Source organism: Lygodium microphyllum, chromosome 1 (assembly GCF_053477565.2).
Source record: "Lygodium microphyllum isolate KBCC chromosome 1, Lygodium_microphyllum_v1.1.10, whole genome shotgun sequence".
NCBI classification, from domain to species: domain Eukaryota; kingdom Viridiplantae; phylum Streptophyta; class Polypodiopsida; order Schizaeales; family Lygodiaceae; genus Lygodium; species Lygodium microphyllum.
Window position 1 is genome coordinate 95,348,201 of NC_141135.1, and position 18,462 is coordinate 95,366,662.

Below are 18,462 nucleotides of genomic sequence, written 5' to 3' on the forward strand. Positions count from 1 at the left end.
ATAAGCCTATTGCTATGTAACCCGACACCTTCTTGTTTCTTTCTTCATGTTGCTCTCTTCTTGAGCTTGATATGCCTCTCCCTATTATCATACCCCACAAGCTCTTCCACATAAGAAGATACACCATTTTTTATTGCCAAGTGTGGAACCCAAATCCCATAAACTTATCAATCAATGAAATCTTGAGTTGACATGATGAAGAGGTCTTATTGGGCTTATAAACAAATACACAACATTATCTAACTCCAATTGCAATACTAGATTTTCAAGAAGGCTAGATGTGTAGATTATATAGGTTAATAAACTCACTTCATATGAATGCAATTTATCTAATTTGGCTGGAGTGGGAAAGCAAGCTGTGTAAATAGCAAGTTTGTGTGAATAGGGCTTTAAAAGGAAGCCAATTTGACAAGTAAAATGTGAGAAGGGTTTAGAAGGAGGGGAGCTCTAAACTTAGAAAGAAATGTTTTTTTAAAGGAAGAGCTTGTAAAAGTAATAGCCTTATCTCATGAGCTGTCAACCATTTTTGGAATGACACAAATTTGTCAAGTCTCACCAATGTTACGATAGCTTTGATCTAGTCAAGAATCCACTTGATTACTGATTGATTAAAATGTTGGATTTCCAAGCTTCTCTTTGGTATTTCCTTCTCTCTCTGATAAAGAAAAGTTGGCAAAGAAGCTGCCCCTTTGATTGTGGTACAAGAAGCCCCTTAATTTGAGTTTAAGCTGCCCCTTTAAGAAGGGGATTTAAATGAACCCTTGCTTAGCAAATAACCACAAAAACTCAACAAATTAACCTTGTAATGATGCTTCAATGGTTGCCCTTCTTTTGATGATGGAAGCCTTCAACCCAAACTAGAAAACAAGCACAATAAAAATTTATACCTTACTTAGGAAAGCCTCCTCCACGCATCGAATTGATGGAGCTCAAATATGCAGAAAATATATGTCATGCAAAGTGAAATTTTTGTATTAAAATGTCATGAGAGCCATCCTTTTATGTATTCCCAAATATAAAATGTACCATGGTGTATGGTCTAATATGTGGACAAGGAGGAAAAAAATGCTAAGGTTCTAAAGTCCTAATTCTTTATGTACTCAAATGTTCTTTTATAAAGAAATATGAATATGGGAAGAGTCGATTGAGTGGTGGTTGGGGAGTTGCAACAACTGAGTTGCTCTCTCTTTATCATCTTCCTCTTGAGTGGTGGTTGGGGGGTTGCAACTGAATTGCTCTCTCTTTATCATCTTCCTCACATGTATCTTTTCCTCTCTCTTTTTGGGGCACAACTATTGCTTATCTCTCTGTGTGTTTCTTGGTTCTATCTATGGAAGAGGGAGATAGTGAGGATGATGACAATGAATATCTATTGTGTGCCTTGTTTGTGGAAGAGAAGGGAGAGATGTTTGAGGTTGAAAGCTAAGCTTTCCACATAGATTCTGTGGGAGTGTTCTTTGGTCTTTTTGCTATTCTTGGTGTCTGTGGGAGGGTCAACCATGTGGTGCGCAACCGGGGAAACCTCCAATCTCAATCTAAGAAGGAGAGAAGGTTAAGCAAAGGCCATGAGTAGGATTAATGCAATGATAGAGACCAAGATAGAGAAGGAGGGAATGTTGTTGCCAAACTATTCTTTGCAATGTGATAGCATTAGATTGCTCTTCTTGATTCTACTCATTGCACTTCAGGCCTCTCCACAAAGATAGATCTTAGCGTTCCTTCAACGAAAGCAATTTTTAGTGCTGGTCCATCTTCTGTTGCAGCGTTTGATGTCTATTCTCCTCCAAGATGTAGGCATTTCACCTTTCTTCTCTACGTAGATCGATGCCCTTTCTTGCAATTTGTGTGGCAGCAACCTATTCATCCGATGGCCTATCCTATGACATCCCTTTTCATCCACAAACCCTTATTACCTTTATCTATTATAATACCTTTATAATATTTTCTTTGTTGAATTAAACATTTTTACAAAAGGTACCCAATAGAGAGTCCTTGTTCACATGTTGTGTGAAGCAAGAAAAGCAATGGCATGCTATCATATTCCCAGGAGGGATGGTGGACACCTCTATGGATTGTTGTAGAAGAATATTTTCTCTAGATACTATGCAAGGTTTTTAGTGTGGGAGTTTGCAAGGGTCCCTTTGAAAGCTTCACAAGTTGACTTTTCCCTTTTTGATCCCCCTTTTCCCTATATTCCTTGGTGCTTATTATTCTTCAGTGGTTCTTGAGGACACTTCACTTCTTAGTGTGGGAATTTGATGGAGCTCAAATATGCAGAAAATATATGTCATGTAAAGTGAAATTTTTGTATTAAAATGTCATGAGAGCCATCCTTTTATGTATTCCCAAATACAAAATGTACCATGTTGTATGGTCTAATATGTGGACAAGGAGGACAAAAATGCTAAGGTTCTAAATTCCTAATTCTTTATGTACTCAAATGTTTTTTTTATAAAGAAATATGAATATGGGAAGAGCCAGGTGAGTGGTGGTTGGGGAGTTGCACCTAAATTACTCTCTCTTTATCATCTTCCTCACACGTATCTTTTCCTATCTCTTTTTGGGGCATAAGTCTTGCTTATTTCTATGTGTGTTTCTTGGTTCTATCTATGGAAAAGGGAGATAGTGAGGATGATGACAGTGAATATCTATTGTGTGCCTTGTTTGTGGAAGAGAAGAGAGAGATGTTTGAGGTTGAAAGCTAAGCTTTCCACGTAGATTTTGTGGGAGTGTTCTCTAGTCTTCTTGCTGTTCTTAGTGTCTGTAGGAGGGTCAACCATGAATGTACTTAATACAGTTGAGAATCTTCAACCTCAAGCTTTGAGTACCATCTTCTTGTCTTGAGCTTTTTTACCTCATGTGCAGCAATGGATGCCTCTCTACCTCACAAGCCTCAAAGAAAGAAGCAGTGATACCATGCCACAAAATATGGTTGAGCAAGAAGATAAGATAAGCTATGGGGGAAGAAAGAAGAACAAGCAAAGAGGCATGATGCCAACCAAATAGACTTGATTGATCTTAGTTGAACCAAGTACATTCTTTTATAGCTTTTTAGGTCTTGAGGCCTTCACTTCTCTTTGCTTATGGAATGCATTGCATTTGTGTGTGACCTCTTTGGTTGGCACCTCATCCATCCTCATCCATCCACATCTCCTAGACCTACTTTCCATACACAACAATATACTAAAAAATATATGTATAAAGTGGTACTCTTGAAGATTGAAATGACTTAAGTCCTATGGTTGTGGCCTTTAGTAAGGTCTAAGTTCAAATAAATGGCTACTCTCATCCAACTAAAAATATTTGGCAAACATGGTTTAAATACTCCCAGCTTCAAACTTGCACATCCTCCAACATGTGCCAACTTATGTAGACCTTCGGGATAAAAAAGCCATCTCATCTTCACCCAAAGTATCATGATCATAATTATCTTACCACTAGGATCATAAATCCAAGTCATGATCATCCTCAGAAACACACAATTATCTAAATCACTCCCACTTGGATTGTAAGGCATTGAAAGCTCATACATCCCAAATAGCATGTAACACTCAGTATCCAACTCCACAAAACCAATAGACCCTCTAGGATCAAATGATAGTGATAATATCTCAAACTTTTGTAGCATTCTAAAACATGTAAATCCACTTAGATTGTATAGCATCATTGTAGCATTCCACATCCCTTTGACTAGTAACAACCCACTTGATTTTGGTCCATCAAACATACCCACTTTTATCCCAACATCATACATAAGAAAGAATACATCCACACGTATCTTGTCATCATGAATAGGAAAACATATGCTCCTAAATTCAAACCTTCATAAATATGCATCCTCAATGATAGATATGTATTGGCTAGCATCTTCTTTCACGTGCACAAACTTTGGCATCTCTACAGCTAGAACAAATAGAAGTAGTGAAGCCCTCTCAAGAACATCTATATCTATCTCATCAACAACTTCATCAAAAGCATCCAGTTCTTCTTCATCTTGAGTCCCTAGATCAACTACATGTATTGTCAATGTAGAATTGACATATCTAGGCATTGTTTCATCCTCACCTAATGCATTATCTGCATGCACTATTGTTGTAGTATCTACAATCTCCATCAAAGCAATGTCTGTAGAAACTTTCACAATGATAGCAATGGCTACCTAACCCATGTAATCAAATACAACCTATACATCATGTACACCCTCCTCTAATATTGCATTTGCAACCACAACCATTGTGTTTTTATAATCAATACTAATAGGTACATGAGACAGCATAGAAGCATCTCTTGTCAAGATCTAATCATCATCAATACCCTATGGTATTGCATCTTATATTATTCTCTGTCAAAGCATATGTATTCTCCTCTACCATCACTTCTTTATTCTAAGTCTTAGCCAAGTAGGCATCAATTGAGTAGGTATCAACAAGGGTTTCCCATCTAGTCTCTGCTCTAATAGTCTTACATGCATTAGCCAAATCTATTTGAGGCACCTTGCCCTTTCTTGTAGTCTACAAGGCATTGATTCATAGCTCTATCTTTTTACCTTCAAGTATCTTTTCAATTTGCAAGCCATAGAATGTTGCATCTAGAGCAGTATAGGCAATCTACAAAACCATATTCTTAAAGATCTTGTTCATGCCTTCTTTCCTAAAGTTCATGGTGATAAGTTGTCTTTTTCCCATAACTACCAACCATTATCCTCAAGTGCAACAACATTGAAATAAACATGTTTAGACAACGATAGTATAGGGCTGGATTTACATAGCTCATCCAACTCATCCCAATCATCCTAATCCATGCCTTAGAGCTTTCCACCAAAACTGCAAGCAATAGATTGTGAAACAAAAAATTTCAATAGGTGCTATGATCATTTGATAACATGTCTACTCTCTAAGATAATATTGAAAACTAAAACTTTAGCACTATTGTAATAAATGATCATAGAGATATTCCATGGCAATACATTTTTTGTAGCCCATCAAGAGATGTCCTAGGAGGCACCATTTAGGATTTTGATAAAACCCTCGGAGTTTGCTAACCAGGCTCACTTGAGTCTACCACGCAGTGGAAGTTCCAGTCACTCCCATGAGGATCGACCTGAGTCTTTCTAGTCAAATCTATTACTAGCAACTATTTAATATTAGTGGATTCTAAAGTGATGTGAGTCAGTCTTTCTAGTCTCTAATGGTCCATCAAGTGGGATTTTTATTCCTTCTTAGGAAACCTCTTGTCTTACCAAGACCACCCAGCCATAGGTCTGGATACGTCCATCCTCCTGCTTCCCTCGAGAGAGTAGTTTTAGTTATTAAATTTACAACCACTTTAGGTTCAACATATAAAACTAGCTTCCTTGAATTATCTCCTGATTCAAATTAGCTATACGCCTTTAATTTACGACACAAAAACAGAGTAAAGCAATCTCTTTTTAATAGCTCCTTTTTAAAAAATGACTTTTACAATGTTTTCTGTTTGAAGTATTATTATCTCCAAGTTCCGTTCCCCAACTAGTATTGGAACTTCCAGAACACAGTCTAAAAATTAAAGGGTAGTTGGCAATTTGTAAGAGCCTAAGGAGTTTATCACCAGAGCCCCCTGGTATCCTCACATCCTCTTGCCAAAACGAGAGTTCCCTACAACAATACCTTTCGCATCATGATTGGTCTAAACTCACTAATGCAAAACAAAAAAGAAAAACCCCTTGGAGTAGGTTTTATTCATGCTAGCCTTGGGAAGGTCTAGTGCCATCAAAAACACTACCTCAGTCGGCATTCTATGCTCACCAGAATACTGCCTCAGTCGCGGCGGCGATCTGTACTCAGTCATACATCTTTTAGCTTGATGATTTTAGGAAAGATTAGTACCTAGCTTACAATCACAAACATCTTATTTTGAATGCATTATACATAAACTTTTAACAAGTTTATTTCCAATACAAATATTTTCTCTCCAAAAAATAATATCGAGGAAATTTAGCATAAGTGGCAAAAATAACTTCAAGACAATTCAACATAAGTGGCAAAATAACTTTGAGACAAATGAGCATAACTAGCAATGCCTTCCAATAGTCTTCCTGGACTCCCTCTTCCTTGGGGATTAGTTTGGATTGAATTTAAGCAAGAATTTCATGCTTAAGGATAACTTCCTTGGAGTTTCATTGGTCTTTGCCCGCAATAAAGGAAAATCTTGATTAGTTTAATTATGAACAATATCATTTGGCAATTGCATCTCAAGGTCTCTTATATACCGAGGATTATCCTTTGTGATTCAGAGATTTCGTTTGATCAACACAAAAATCAAAAATATTAAATCTTTTAGGGGACACAGTACCTTCCTTATACTCGCTTAGGTTCATCTTGTATAGACCCAAGTTCAGCCTTGGAATTCACAATTAAAAATTTCTCAAAGAAATTATATGGAAGAATAAAATAAAATCTTATTTTTCACATGCAGCTTCTATTGCCTATTTATGGGATAAAGTCCTGCTAGTTTCTTTTATTCAAGAAAATTAGTACCTGAAGATCCATGATGGGTGCTTGATTGAAGGTATTCACGGCTTCGTTTGTAATCCCTGTACTCATCATTCCGTTTGTAGTAATTGTGTCCGTAGCATTATTGGCAACTCTTGCCTACGCGACCTTCATAGCTTTCTTCTTCAAGGCCATGGTTCTTAAATTTGGTGAAGGAGCTTGGGGTAATTAGATTGATAGAATTTTGATTAACGGGGGAGGGAAAAACGATCACCATTTAATAATTTTGAGAAATAGAGAAGAGTCTTGATTCCACAGGGGGGAATATGATAAAAGGGATGGAGGAATTGAATTTGAGAGCTTGTGGAGTATCCTCCTTGTCTTCTTAACGAGGAAGTCCCATGCTTGTGCTTCTCTTGCCCCACTCCCCCTTACTCTATACTCTTGAGAAGGGCCTCTCCCTCTTGCTCAGACTTCTGTCAATGGCTCCCCTTGCCTCTTATTTATAGCTAAATTAGAGAGGAGGGGTTGTGGTTAAGAAGAAAAGTTATTTATGGAGGGGATCTTGGCAAAGTCAACAATCTGATGCTTAGACTACAAATCTAATAGTTCTGTTGGCTCTGAAAGGAGAGTAAAACTCTAGGACACCTACTTGGAATTCTTCCAAATCACTCCTTCTTCTCCATGTTCGAAGTATTGTTTGTTGCTTGTAAATTGCGATCGTGACACGTGTGATTTTGCCAATCCTTCTTTTTGTATTACCCTGTTCTAGAGTTTTCCATATCTTTTTAGGATATTTACAATAAATAATATCCAAAATATGAAAATATGCTAGTTTTATTCAAAAATCTAGTACTTTTGAACCACTAATGACTAATATGACTCATAACTCTTGTGCACGTGGTTACGTTCATGACGGGTGGGCTACAGTCCTTATCAATCCGCGAGTTATGATCCTCGAGTCTTTTTGCTCAAGATCTTCTCTATTTAATGATTTTAGAGTTCTTGAAGTCCATTTTGCAAGAAGATTTTAAATTAAAGTCGGGATATCACGTCTTCTCCCCCTTAGAGGAATTGAGATGTCCTCATCTCTGGGAATATTGGTTACATAGTGATTCATGATCAATCCAAGTGTGGCATCCTCTTCAAGGTAGTCTTTCCACACTAGACGAGATATTCTCTAAGGGTTTTGCTTCTTAGAGTCTTCTCCTGCATGTCAAGTATCTTTTTTGGTTGAAATTCGAGGACTCCCTGACTTGGCATTACAATTTGTTGGTCGTTAAGTACATGGTTTGGGTTAGGGACATATCCTTTCAATAGACTGATATGAAATACATTATGTACTTTCAAGTTGTTAGGGAGTTGTAGCTTGTAGGCATTTGGCCCTAGACACTTTAGCACCTGATATGGCCCACAATACATGGAACTTAGCTTCTTGAATTCCCCCAAAGATAATGAACTTTTCTTTGGGTGAACTCGTAGGAAAATCATGTCACCTTCTTTGAAGATGCGTTCTTGCCTTTTTTGATCAGCATATGCCTTCTTTCGATCCTTGGTGGCTTGAATATCTTGCCTTATCGCTTTTATTTTTTGTTGATCCATTTCTTTTAGCATTTGCCTAAATGCTTCTACCCATAGGGTAGGATTAAAAAAATTTAATGGGGTAAGACAATCTTGCCTGTATAGTGCATAAAAAGGAGTCATTTGAATACTTTGATGGTATGATGCATTGTAGGCAAATTCAACTAAGGGTAGGTATTGGATCCACTGTTTGGGTTCCCTATTACAATAAGGCCTTAGTATGTCCTCAATAACTTGGTTGATCCACTCTGTTTGACCATCAGTTTGGGGATGGTAAGTAGTACTGAAGCAGAGCTGGGTTCCTAGAGCTTCAAACAAACTCTTCCAAAATTTTAAGGTGAAGAGAGAATCGTGGTCACTGATGATTCTTTGGGATAATCCATGTAACCTAAAAATTTCCTTAATGAAAAGTTTGGCAATATCAAAAGCCTTGCAATTGGTTTTTATAAGAATAAGGTGTGCAACTTTTGTTAACATATCAATGACTACCATTATGGAGTTATATCCTCCTTGTACTAGAGGTAATCCAACTATAAAATCCATGCTAATATACTCCCATTTCATTTGAGGAATGTCAAGTGGCTAGAGCTTTCTTGGCATCTTGACACGCTCGGTCTTAATTCTTTGGTAGTTTAGGCATTCGGTGACATACTTGAGTACATCACCCTTGAGTCTTTCCGAATAAAAGCTTCTTCTAATTGTATTAAGAGTCTTAGCATAACCAAGATGACTTGAAAATGGGGAATTGTGAGCTTCCCAGAGTATTTTTCTTTTGAGTTCGTGACCTGCAAGAATACATAGTCTTGTCCTGTAATAGGCAAGCTTCTCCTTTATGGAAAAATCTTGATACTTAGTCTACTTAGTCTTAAGTTTTGGATTTGAATCCTTGATGGAAATTTCTCTTAACAAGTCTTGATAGCTTGGATCTTTCACTACCTCTTCTTTAGTCATTTCTAGGAGAGGGTTACTAGGCATTGAGATCATTGTGGCAAGAGTTCCAATCCTAGAGGATTCTTCTAGGATTAGAGCATTAAGGAATGATTTATGGCTTAGGGCATCTGCAATCACATTCTCCTTGCCTTGTCTATACTTGATTCAGAGTTAAATTCTTGCAAGGTCTCAATCCATCGGCGTTGTCTCATATTGAGATCTAGTTGAGTAAAAATCCACTTTAGGCTCTTATGATCAGTGACTAGAGAAAACCTATTACTACCGAGCATGTAATGTCTCCATAGTTTAAAGACATGAATTACAACAAGTAATTCTAAATCATGTGTGGCATAGTTTCTTTAGTGGATCTTTAATTTTCTTAAAGTATAGGCTACTAGATGTACTTCTTGCATAAGCACAAAGCCCAAAGCAAGAGAGCTTGTGTCAATTATGACTTCGAATTCTTTGCTGAGGTCAGGTAGCCTTAGGATAGGGGGAGTTACCAAACTTGGTTTAAGCTTCTCAAAGCTAGATTATTCGATAGACGTCCGTGTAATGGAGACTTGCTTTTTGAGAAGGTCACAATAAGAGGTGCGGCGATTGAGGCATAGTCTTTAATAAAGACTCTATACCAACTTGTTAGCCCTAGAAAGCTTCGCACTTCCTTGATCATTGTTGGGGGTGGCCAGTCTTGTACATCTTGGACCTTGGCAGGATCCACTAAAATGCCATCAGTCGATACTATGAATCCTAGATATTTAATCTACTTCTTGAAAAAAGCACATTTCTTCTTTTTAGCATACAGTTTGTGGGCTCTCATTGTTTTAAGAGCCGTTCATAGCTATGGTTCATGGTCTTTTTTATTCTTGGAATATATTAGGATATCATCAAAGAATATGAGAACAAAGTTATCAAGGTAGGGTCAAAAAATGTCTTGCGTCAACCTATTGAAGGTGGCAGGAGCATTTGTTAACCCAAATGACATCACAATAGGGATATCTTCCTCCCTAATTCTTATTTGATAATATCTTGATGTGAGATCGATCTTTGAAAATACTTTTGCTCCCTGGAGTCGGTCAAGCAACTCATCTATCCTAGGAATTGGATATTTGTTTTTCACTGTCACCTGGTTTAATCCATGGTAATCAATACAAAGGCGGAGTGTTCTATCTTTCTTTTTCTGAAATGAAATCGGGGCTTTAGGAATTGACATTTGGTAAGGTCGTTTGGTGATGAGGGCAGCGCCTGGAATGAGTTGAATTTCATGATCTACTTCCCTTGCTGGTGGGAGATTTGTCAGGTCTTCTGGAAAAACATCTACATGTTCTTTTAGCCAAGATGGTTGATCCTTGGCTTCACTATCCTACTTAGCCATATTGAGTTTAATTAGATAAATGGGTAATCCTTTCTTCAATCCCTTTACTATTCAGGAGGCTTTAGTCAGCTGAACCTTAGGGTTTCATGATTCTCCCTGAGTGGCTACTTATTCTCCCTTTGAGTTCTAGAATGTGATTTGGCCCTTTCCGCAATGGATATGGACATTATTTGGAATTAACCAATCCATTCCTAGGAAACACTCATAAGCCCTGAGGTTCATAATTCAAAAATTCATTTTGGAAGAATTGCCACCCAATCCAAATTCTACCCTACTAGTTTGTTGTGTTGATAGAACTTATTTGCCATTTGCTAATTTCACAAGTATTATAGGTGCAAGAATAGTACTTATGCCTAGCCTTTTTGCACATTTTGGTGATACAAAAGAGTGGGTACTTCCACAGTCGATTAAAATTCGAAAGGGTTTACCTTGATAATCTACTGGTGTTTGAATTACTGAGAATTGGTGATTTGGACCCTTATTATTGAGAGTGGTGTGTACTCTAGCTCTTTCCATATTGGATTCCATTGTGGGATCTTTATCATTACTGCCCTCCTTTAGGTTTATTCTAGCAATGTTTCCCTTAGCATCTTGGCTTTGCCCACGAAATTGACCTTGGCACACGGCTTTAGGCAGCACTGCCTCTTGAAATGTCCTGGTTCATTGTAATAGAAACACCTTGGAGTTTCATTGCTCCTTCATGTGGGTAATATAAAGCTTCCCACTGCATTTGATTTGGCCTTCTTCATCTTTTTTGGTTTGTACTGTTCTTGATCTCTTTTTGCATAACCTTGGAAGTTGCCCTTATTCTAACTGTTTCTATTCCAATTTTTTGCATTTCTTGGTCTTCTTTCAATCTTCTAAACTACTAAAGCTACTCGAATCAATGCATATTTTAAATTTGATGGTCTCATTGATTCAAGATGTGTATTCGGGGGTGGATTTAGACCATTGCAAAATTTGGATACTTGCTATGAAACATCCATTGTCAGTGCATATTTAAGAAGTGTTACGAATTTGGAGTGGTAGGCTTCTAGGCATAGGCTTAGCTGCTTTAGATTGAATAACTCGTTTATCTTCTGGGCTTGATATGTGGATGGAAGATATCTCTCACGTACCGCGTCCTTAATTTTGTCCTAAGTGATAGCACCTTTAAGCGTTCTTTGGTCCTTGCACCATTGTTTCCACCAAAGATGGGCATCTCCTGTGAGTTTTAGTTCGGCAATCATGACTTGATTTGACGGTGTAGTCCTTGCAGTAGTGAAATAGTCTTCCATAGATTCTATCCATGTTTCTGCTTCAGTTGGAATGTCCCTTCCTTTACCATCAAACTCCGGTGGCTTATACTACTTGAGAAGAAATTTCTTCTCTTAGGATTCCTTAGTATTGAGATTCATGGTGACATTCTAAGGATTATGCAATTTTATGATCAATTTTTTTTTCCAACCATATTAAGAAAAAAAGATATTCACTTGCTTACTCTACCTCATTAATTTAGGAGGGAAATTATATACTACTTGTCCTTCCAAACAATGATCAAGGTCTATACTTCAAAAAAGATTTTTACTTTTTAATTTTAAAAAAAGTCTATCTACTATTTTTTATTTATCAAGGAGACAAATGGATGGACAAAAATAATTCTTTACATCAATAGGTAGGTGTGGGAGCTTTCGCTCAACCGCCAAGACCCACAGACCGCTTATTGTTTCAAGCATTCCAAGCGAGCTCTAATGGCTATCTCTCACCTAGCTGACACGCGTGGATCCTATGAGTGTAGTGAGCTTACCTTGATGCCGATACGAGTTGTCTCCTCTCTCACACACACTGGTAGCTCCACGATCTTAGATGCGAGCTCAAGCATCCTCAAGCCCCCTCCACCTCCACGCTCCATCCTCCATAGCCGCGCGCGCAAGAAAAGAGAAGAGAAGAGAAAAGAATAAGAGAAGAGGAGATAGTGAAGAGCTTCACCCTCTTGATTCCTCACTCTCACACACTCACTCCCTCACATTCTCACACTCCCTCTCTCAAGGGCACACACAAGCAAGAAGATGAGGAGGAGAGAAGAAGAAGAAGACTCTTGTTGCCACACACCAAAAGAATGAGCTCTCATTCACTTTTTGAACTTTATGTATACAAACCCTAAAATCCCATGGGCACCCCTCCCCTTTTTTTACATGACCGGCCCTTGTGGCAAGGTCTTTTTTCCATTTCCCTCTTCTAGCCTCATGCCTCTAGCCTACACCCGTCTAGTATTTTACAATTGGCACAGGAGGGAGCCTGGCCCTCTTTTACAAGAGTTTTCCAAATTTTTTGAGGTGCCCTTCATTTAAAATTGTGCTTTTTGCCCTGGTTTGGTTTTGGAGGTCGCCTGCGTGTCTTTGCTCTTTTTTCATGTTTGTTTATGTTTTTTTCTTCCTTTTTCCGCCATCTCGACCTGGGGCCTTCTAGATTTGGGGTTAACATTACCCCCCTCCTAGACGGGTGCCAGTCCCATGGCACTTCTGTGTTGTTGTAGGTTGGCAGGCAATTGGCCAAGTGGTGCAATGGTGAGGGCCACTTGGAGACTTAGGTGCTTGTAGGAGCTGTGACATTGTTTGTTGGAGGAGCCAAACGTGGTTGACGGGGTCTCCGAAGTCAGTGGTTTGTTGCTCTCTGATATGTGGAAGAAGAAGGTGCAGTGCTGTTCCTAAGGGGAGTGCTTACCTCAGCGTGAGTGTGCATTGTGCTCGTGCTAGTGGAATGGGGAGGTGGGTCTAACCGCAAGGGAGCTTGGGCGATGTCCCACACTTGAGGACCCCATTTGTGCCAAGGGGGGTGCGATGCAAGTGGCTTAGAGTGATAGGCCTAACCATAGGTGAATGTTACCTCCCTAGATATGTCCTGCCCTTGATGTACACTAAGCGTGAAGTGGGGGAGCAAAAGGGCTAGGGGGTTGGGAGTGGAGCCGGCCGATTGAAGCCACCGGACACACCTAACTTAAGAACCCCTAGGTGCAGTGATCATGCTTTATGTGGTGGTAAGTGCTTCTACAAGTGGGTGATGCTAACCTATCAGTTTTTTTTTTTGTAGTGGAATGAATGACAGACAGGCCTAATCCTCTTCATCTGAATGAGGGGGGGAAGGAGGGCGGATGGATTTGCACAAAAATTGGTGTCTTTGAATGTCCCCTTTCAGGTTCATGCGGACGTGGAGAGAGGTGGTAGAGAGGAAGGGGTGATTACACCTAGTAAATTGGCTGTCACTCATATCCTCTAGGAGAGCTAGGCAAAAGAAGGGGAGTAGGCTAGCTCTCATCATTAAGCGTGCCATAGCGCAACTATCAATAGCATTGGGATCAAAAAAGAGAGATGGCAAGCAATTCTCCTGCGGTGCCAGATCTTGCTTGAGTAATAGCTTAAGAAGCCTAAGGTAATTACGTGTAGTTATAAAGGCGGGATCGGGACAGGAGGAGAAGTCTACGAGAAAGCGCATCATGGAGTCAGTTAGGCTTCCTAAATAAAAAAGGAGGGCATTCTCGAAGGAGGTGGCGTTGGAATTGCAGATGATGGGGAAGTCATGCCACCCATGGAGGGTGGCGACAAAATCCACACCTACCCTACGAGGATACGCCATGAATGTGGGGTTGTTCCTCTCATAGGGTAGGGTCTTGCAAAATGCCATCCAGGCGAGCATGTTAATATCACATATTCACCTTCTCCAGAGAGGTTGGTAGTTGTAACCCCTTACAGTGTGTGGCACCTCGAACACTTTGTCTTGCCAAAACTCTACTTCCTCCATGCCCCACAGAGTAGGGGTCTTCTTTGGCACCTACTCTGTGGGACATGTTGCTCCCTCTCTTGTCTTCTCTCCTCTTCTTTGGCATTTAGTTCCTCCATCATCTGCTCAATGGTGGCGGTTTTTACCTCCAGTTCCTTATATTGCATCAGGAGGAGCATGTATTCCCACTATATTTGCACAAGTTCTTGATTCTCGTCCTCAAGGCATTGTTTGTAGCTTTCTTCCGTGTCCTCTTTTGCTTTCAATTCTTGCTTGAGTTTAAATATTTGGCATTGCTGCATGGTAATGATCCGAGTTTTCTCCAGTTGGAAGGCCACCACTGACTCTTTCTCTGTCACCAACTCAGCCACCACCATTCTTTTTTCCTCCTTTGCCCTCTCCAGTTGGGAGAGCAGCTCGACGACGTATTCATCGTAACTGGCTGGTGGCATCATTGTTGCGTGGGTGGGGGTGGTTGAGGCCTCCACACACGGACGCTTTTGGTCCTACATCGATTCTGCATCTACGGCTGGTCTTTTTGGCCCCATGGTCATGGTTTCCGTACTCTTCCCTTGGGCCATTTCTTTACTGATGAAGCATCCAGGCCACCAGGTTGGAAACTTCCAAGCTGGTGGGGATGCTAGGGGTGAGCATAGTGGGTTCAGTGGGGGGTGCCATGAGGGTGGGGATAGGGTGGAGGGGTGCTTTGCCTTTTCCTTCCGGAACTGTGGGCGGCGCGGGTTCTAGTGCTTACGTGTTGGAGCTAGGCCCTTCTTCCCTCGGCTGGTTCCAGGCTTCTGGATCATCCGCCTTGCATTGTTGCTCGATGGACCGGCGTGTAGCCTCGGCTAAGTCCTCCTCTTCCTTTCTTCTTAACTCCTCTTCCTCCTCTGCAACTCTTTTTTTCCTTTCCTTTTCGGCCTTTTTGTATTCTTCCTCTAGTTTCTATTTCTCTTCCTGCTTTCTCTTCTTCTCCTTTTAGCCTCTTGCTTTGACGCCTTTTTAGCCCGCCTGACTTGCTCTGTTGTTTCTTCTTCTTCATGCTTCCTCTTTCTTTCTCTCTCCTCGGCCTCCCTGAGGGATTGTCTTTTCACTTTCTCCAAGTCCTCCTTCTCCTTCTTGCGGCCTTCATCTTGTTTCTTTTTCTTTTGCGCTGCCTTTTTCTTGGTCTCTTTGACATGCTTCTTGCTTTTCTGTTCTTCCCCTTCTTCATCGGTCTCAGTCCTATCACTAGACCTCTCTTGGTGTTGATGAGGGGGTGACCTGCCAGGCGTTTCCCCCTCCTCCTCTTTTGCCTCCTGCGTCTCTTGCATGGCCTCCTAGATTAGCACCATTAAGATGCTCCCGTAGGCAATGAACGAGGCTTTGGAGGAGGCCTTCTTTCTTTCTGCGGCCTTAGACGCTGGGGATTCTCCTCCTATGGGCATACTTCCTAAGGCTAGCGCTCTAGTTGCCTGGTTCGATGGTTCTGTGTGCGTAGCCGTTCCAGTCAACTTCATGCATAGTATGGGCCGCCACATTCTCCAGTATCGGCACACTGATCCGATACATCAACGCGTTGTAGCACTGGCTGGAAAAGAGCATATGTATGAGTTTCACCTGCAACCTGGTCTCTGCATCGGGGATGTCTTGGATGCTGATGCTATCGTTTGTCAGCGCGTCCTCCTTTCTCATCCTAGCATGGCGTACACATCCCTCTTCTGCTTCTTTTCCACTTTTGGTTCTAGTCCCAATGCCTTCTCCACCAAGGCTGGGGTTAGGCGAACCAATACTTGCTTGGCATTTTGTCCCCTTCCCACTATGACGGTGCCGCATTCGTTATCGGGGTCGTAGGACCTGAGAAATTCCACACCGCTCGCGTGGTCCGGTTCTTGTGCGAATCTTTCCAGGTACTTCTTGAAGTTGCAGCTTTCAACGACTCTCCTGGCCGCCTCTTCCTTGGCCACTAATCCTTCTATATTATGAATAGTTCAGAATTTTAATTGGTTGTAGGTGCGGCTCTCCAGGGTGATGCTGTACTGCATTCTCTCCTCTTCCGTGAATGGAAGCTGGTGGGCTCGATCTTGCTATGACATTTTTCGTTCCTATCATAAACCAAAATTTTCATTAGTGCTTTCCACATAGTAATTTGCTAACTGCTAAGAAAGAGAAACTCTATGCTCTTTGAATAAATTCATTAAGAACCATTGTAGATTTTCCTTTTCAGCCTTTAACTTTTTGCCTGTTTTTCATAATATATGCTTATGTGTTTCACTAATTTTGATTTGGTTGGCCTGATTTGATTCATCTCACTCATTCCCCCTCCCCTTCCAGCTTGAGAAGAATCCTTCCTAAGATTTAGGGTCAGAAAGGTAAGGGCGTTTGGCATGGTGGCGTAGGAGTTACTTGTGAAGGAGCCAATCATAGAATTGGGGGTTGTACTCTAAGTGAGCGTTGTAGTCCAGATCAGAGGGTTTAATCCCCACTTGTGTGATTTATGTGAGAACATCTGTTAGGAAGTCACCAGAGTTGACACGGCTAGCAATGTGTAACTCTTCCTCAGTCACAACAAGCGGTCGAGGTAGGGGTATCCTTTGATGTGTTCTTCTATGGGACGGCCCCGAAGAGTGGTTAACACTTGATACGAGGTTTTTTTTTTTTTTTTTTTTTTTTTTTTTTTTTTTCAGCACCTCCTCTTCTTCTTCTTCTTCTTCTTCTTCTTCTTCTTCTTCTTCTTCTTCAGCGGCCAAAGAGTGTACCAACGCTTCAAGAATGGGGAGTTGGTATCAGCAAGCTTTGATAACACTGTGATTTCTTGATCAGTGATCGCAGAAGTGGTTCGTTGATTGTATGACCTGATGAGGCGCTGCTTGATGGCTTGCTCCCTGGATATCTCGTTGTTGAGCAATTCAGCAGCGGAGCGAGAAGCGTTTGCGAATGCGAATTCAAAGGTTTTCCAGGAGCAGGGCATGGTTTGAACTTCAGTTGTAAAGGGTTCCTCCAATAATCCTAAGTCCAAGCGGTCGTAGCTTAGTGCTAACGACATGAAGGTGGTGTGTAGTCATTTAATGCATTCCACCATGTCATCCCCGGTGTCCTCTGCGAGGTCGGCGGCTAGTGCTAAAAAGGATTTGCGTTCATAGGAGGGCGTAAGGCGGACGGGTGGTCGCGGTTTGCTAAAACTAGCGCTAGTGGCAACGACGAGTTGCGGTTGGGTGTGTATTTGAGTCTGGGATTGAGCTGCACGGATTATGGGTAGATTAGGGGCAACCACAACGGACGGGCTGTTGCATTCAGGGTGGATTTGAGGAGTCGAGTTGACTTGGTCGGGTGATGACTCATGTGACGGAGTCTGTTGTTTGGGCCGATAGGCTTGTGTGACTTCCTTGGGTTTAGGCGTGGATGTGTCGGATGGCTGTGGTTTTGGGGGGCGCTACGGTGAATGGTTTGGAGGGTTTATGGGACTTGGGTTGATCAAGCTTGAGGGCGGCATATGAGTAGCGCCTTTGACCGTGTAGGTCTTAGGGATCCAGAACCAGGTGTTGCCCATGTAGTAGCCTTGCGCGTGCAAGAGGGTTTTAGGAACCCATCTTTGCTTGATCATGCGGCATTTATTGTGACTGCTTCCTAGCCTGTTAGATTTAGCGTTTTTGGTTTTATGAGGATAGGAGCGGCGATTCCTAGGCGGCCGCTGCGGCTGCTTAGGCTGCCATTGAGATCTAGGCTGTTGGGCTTTAGGTCTTGCTGTTGCGGCATGTGATTCATGAAATCTGGGCGGTGGTGGTCGTGCACTACCCCCCTCCTTGGAGTTGGTTATGGATATTTCTACCGGTGGCATTGCGGATAGTGATGAGGTCACGCGGCCCTTGTTGAAGGCTGTGACAATGCAAACGTTGCCTATTGCAAGGTGGATGCGCTACAACTCATAATCAACATTGCAGTGAGTCTACTTTTTGAAAGTTTGCCCCAGCAGCGACTCCATGCCTGCGTGTTTAGCATTCAGCAACACGTAAAAAACCATTGGAATAGTCTCAGACTCGATAGAAACGGTGGCTCTGCACTTACCGAGAAGTACATAGGAATGGGCTCCATATGGGCTTAATTTCGCATTAGTGGGTTGAAGTTGTGGTCTGCCAAGTTGAGTACAATGATCGTGAGTTAAGACATTGAAGTCTGCTCCCTCGTCGATCAAGGCGTTGAAAGCGCATGTTTGTTTTGTCGTGACCGTAATATGGAGGTATGCGGGTTCTACGGCTTCCTCATCCTCATCATCAACCTCCATGATTGTGGCCACTCGTATCTTGACAGGCGGTTCTAGCATCGGGGGCTCGTGCAAAGGATGGGTGGGGGGGTAGTACTTCTTGATACGAC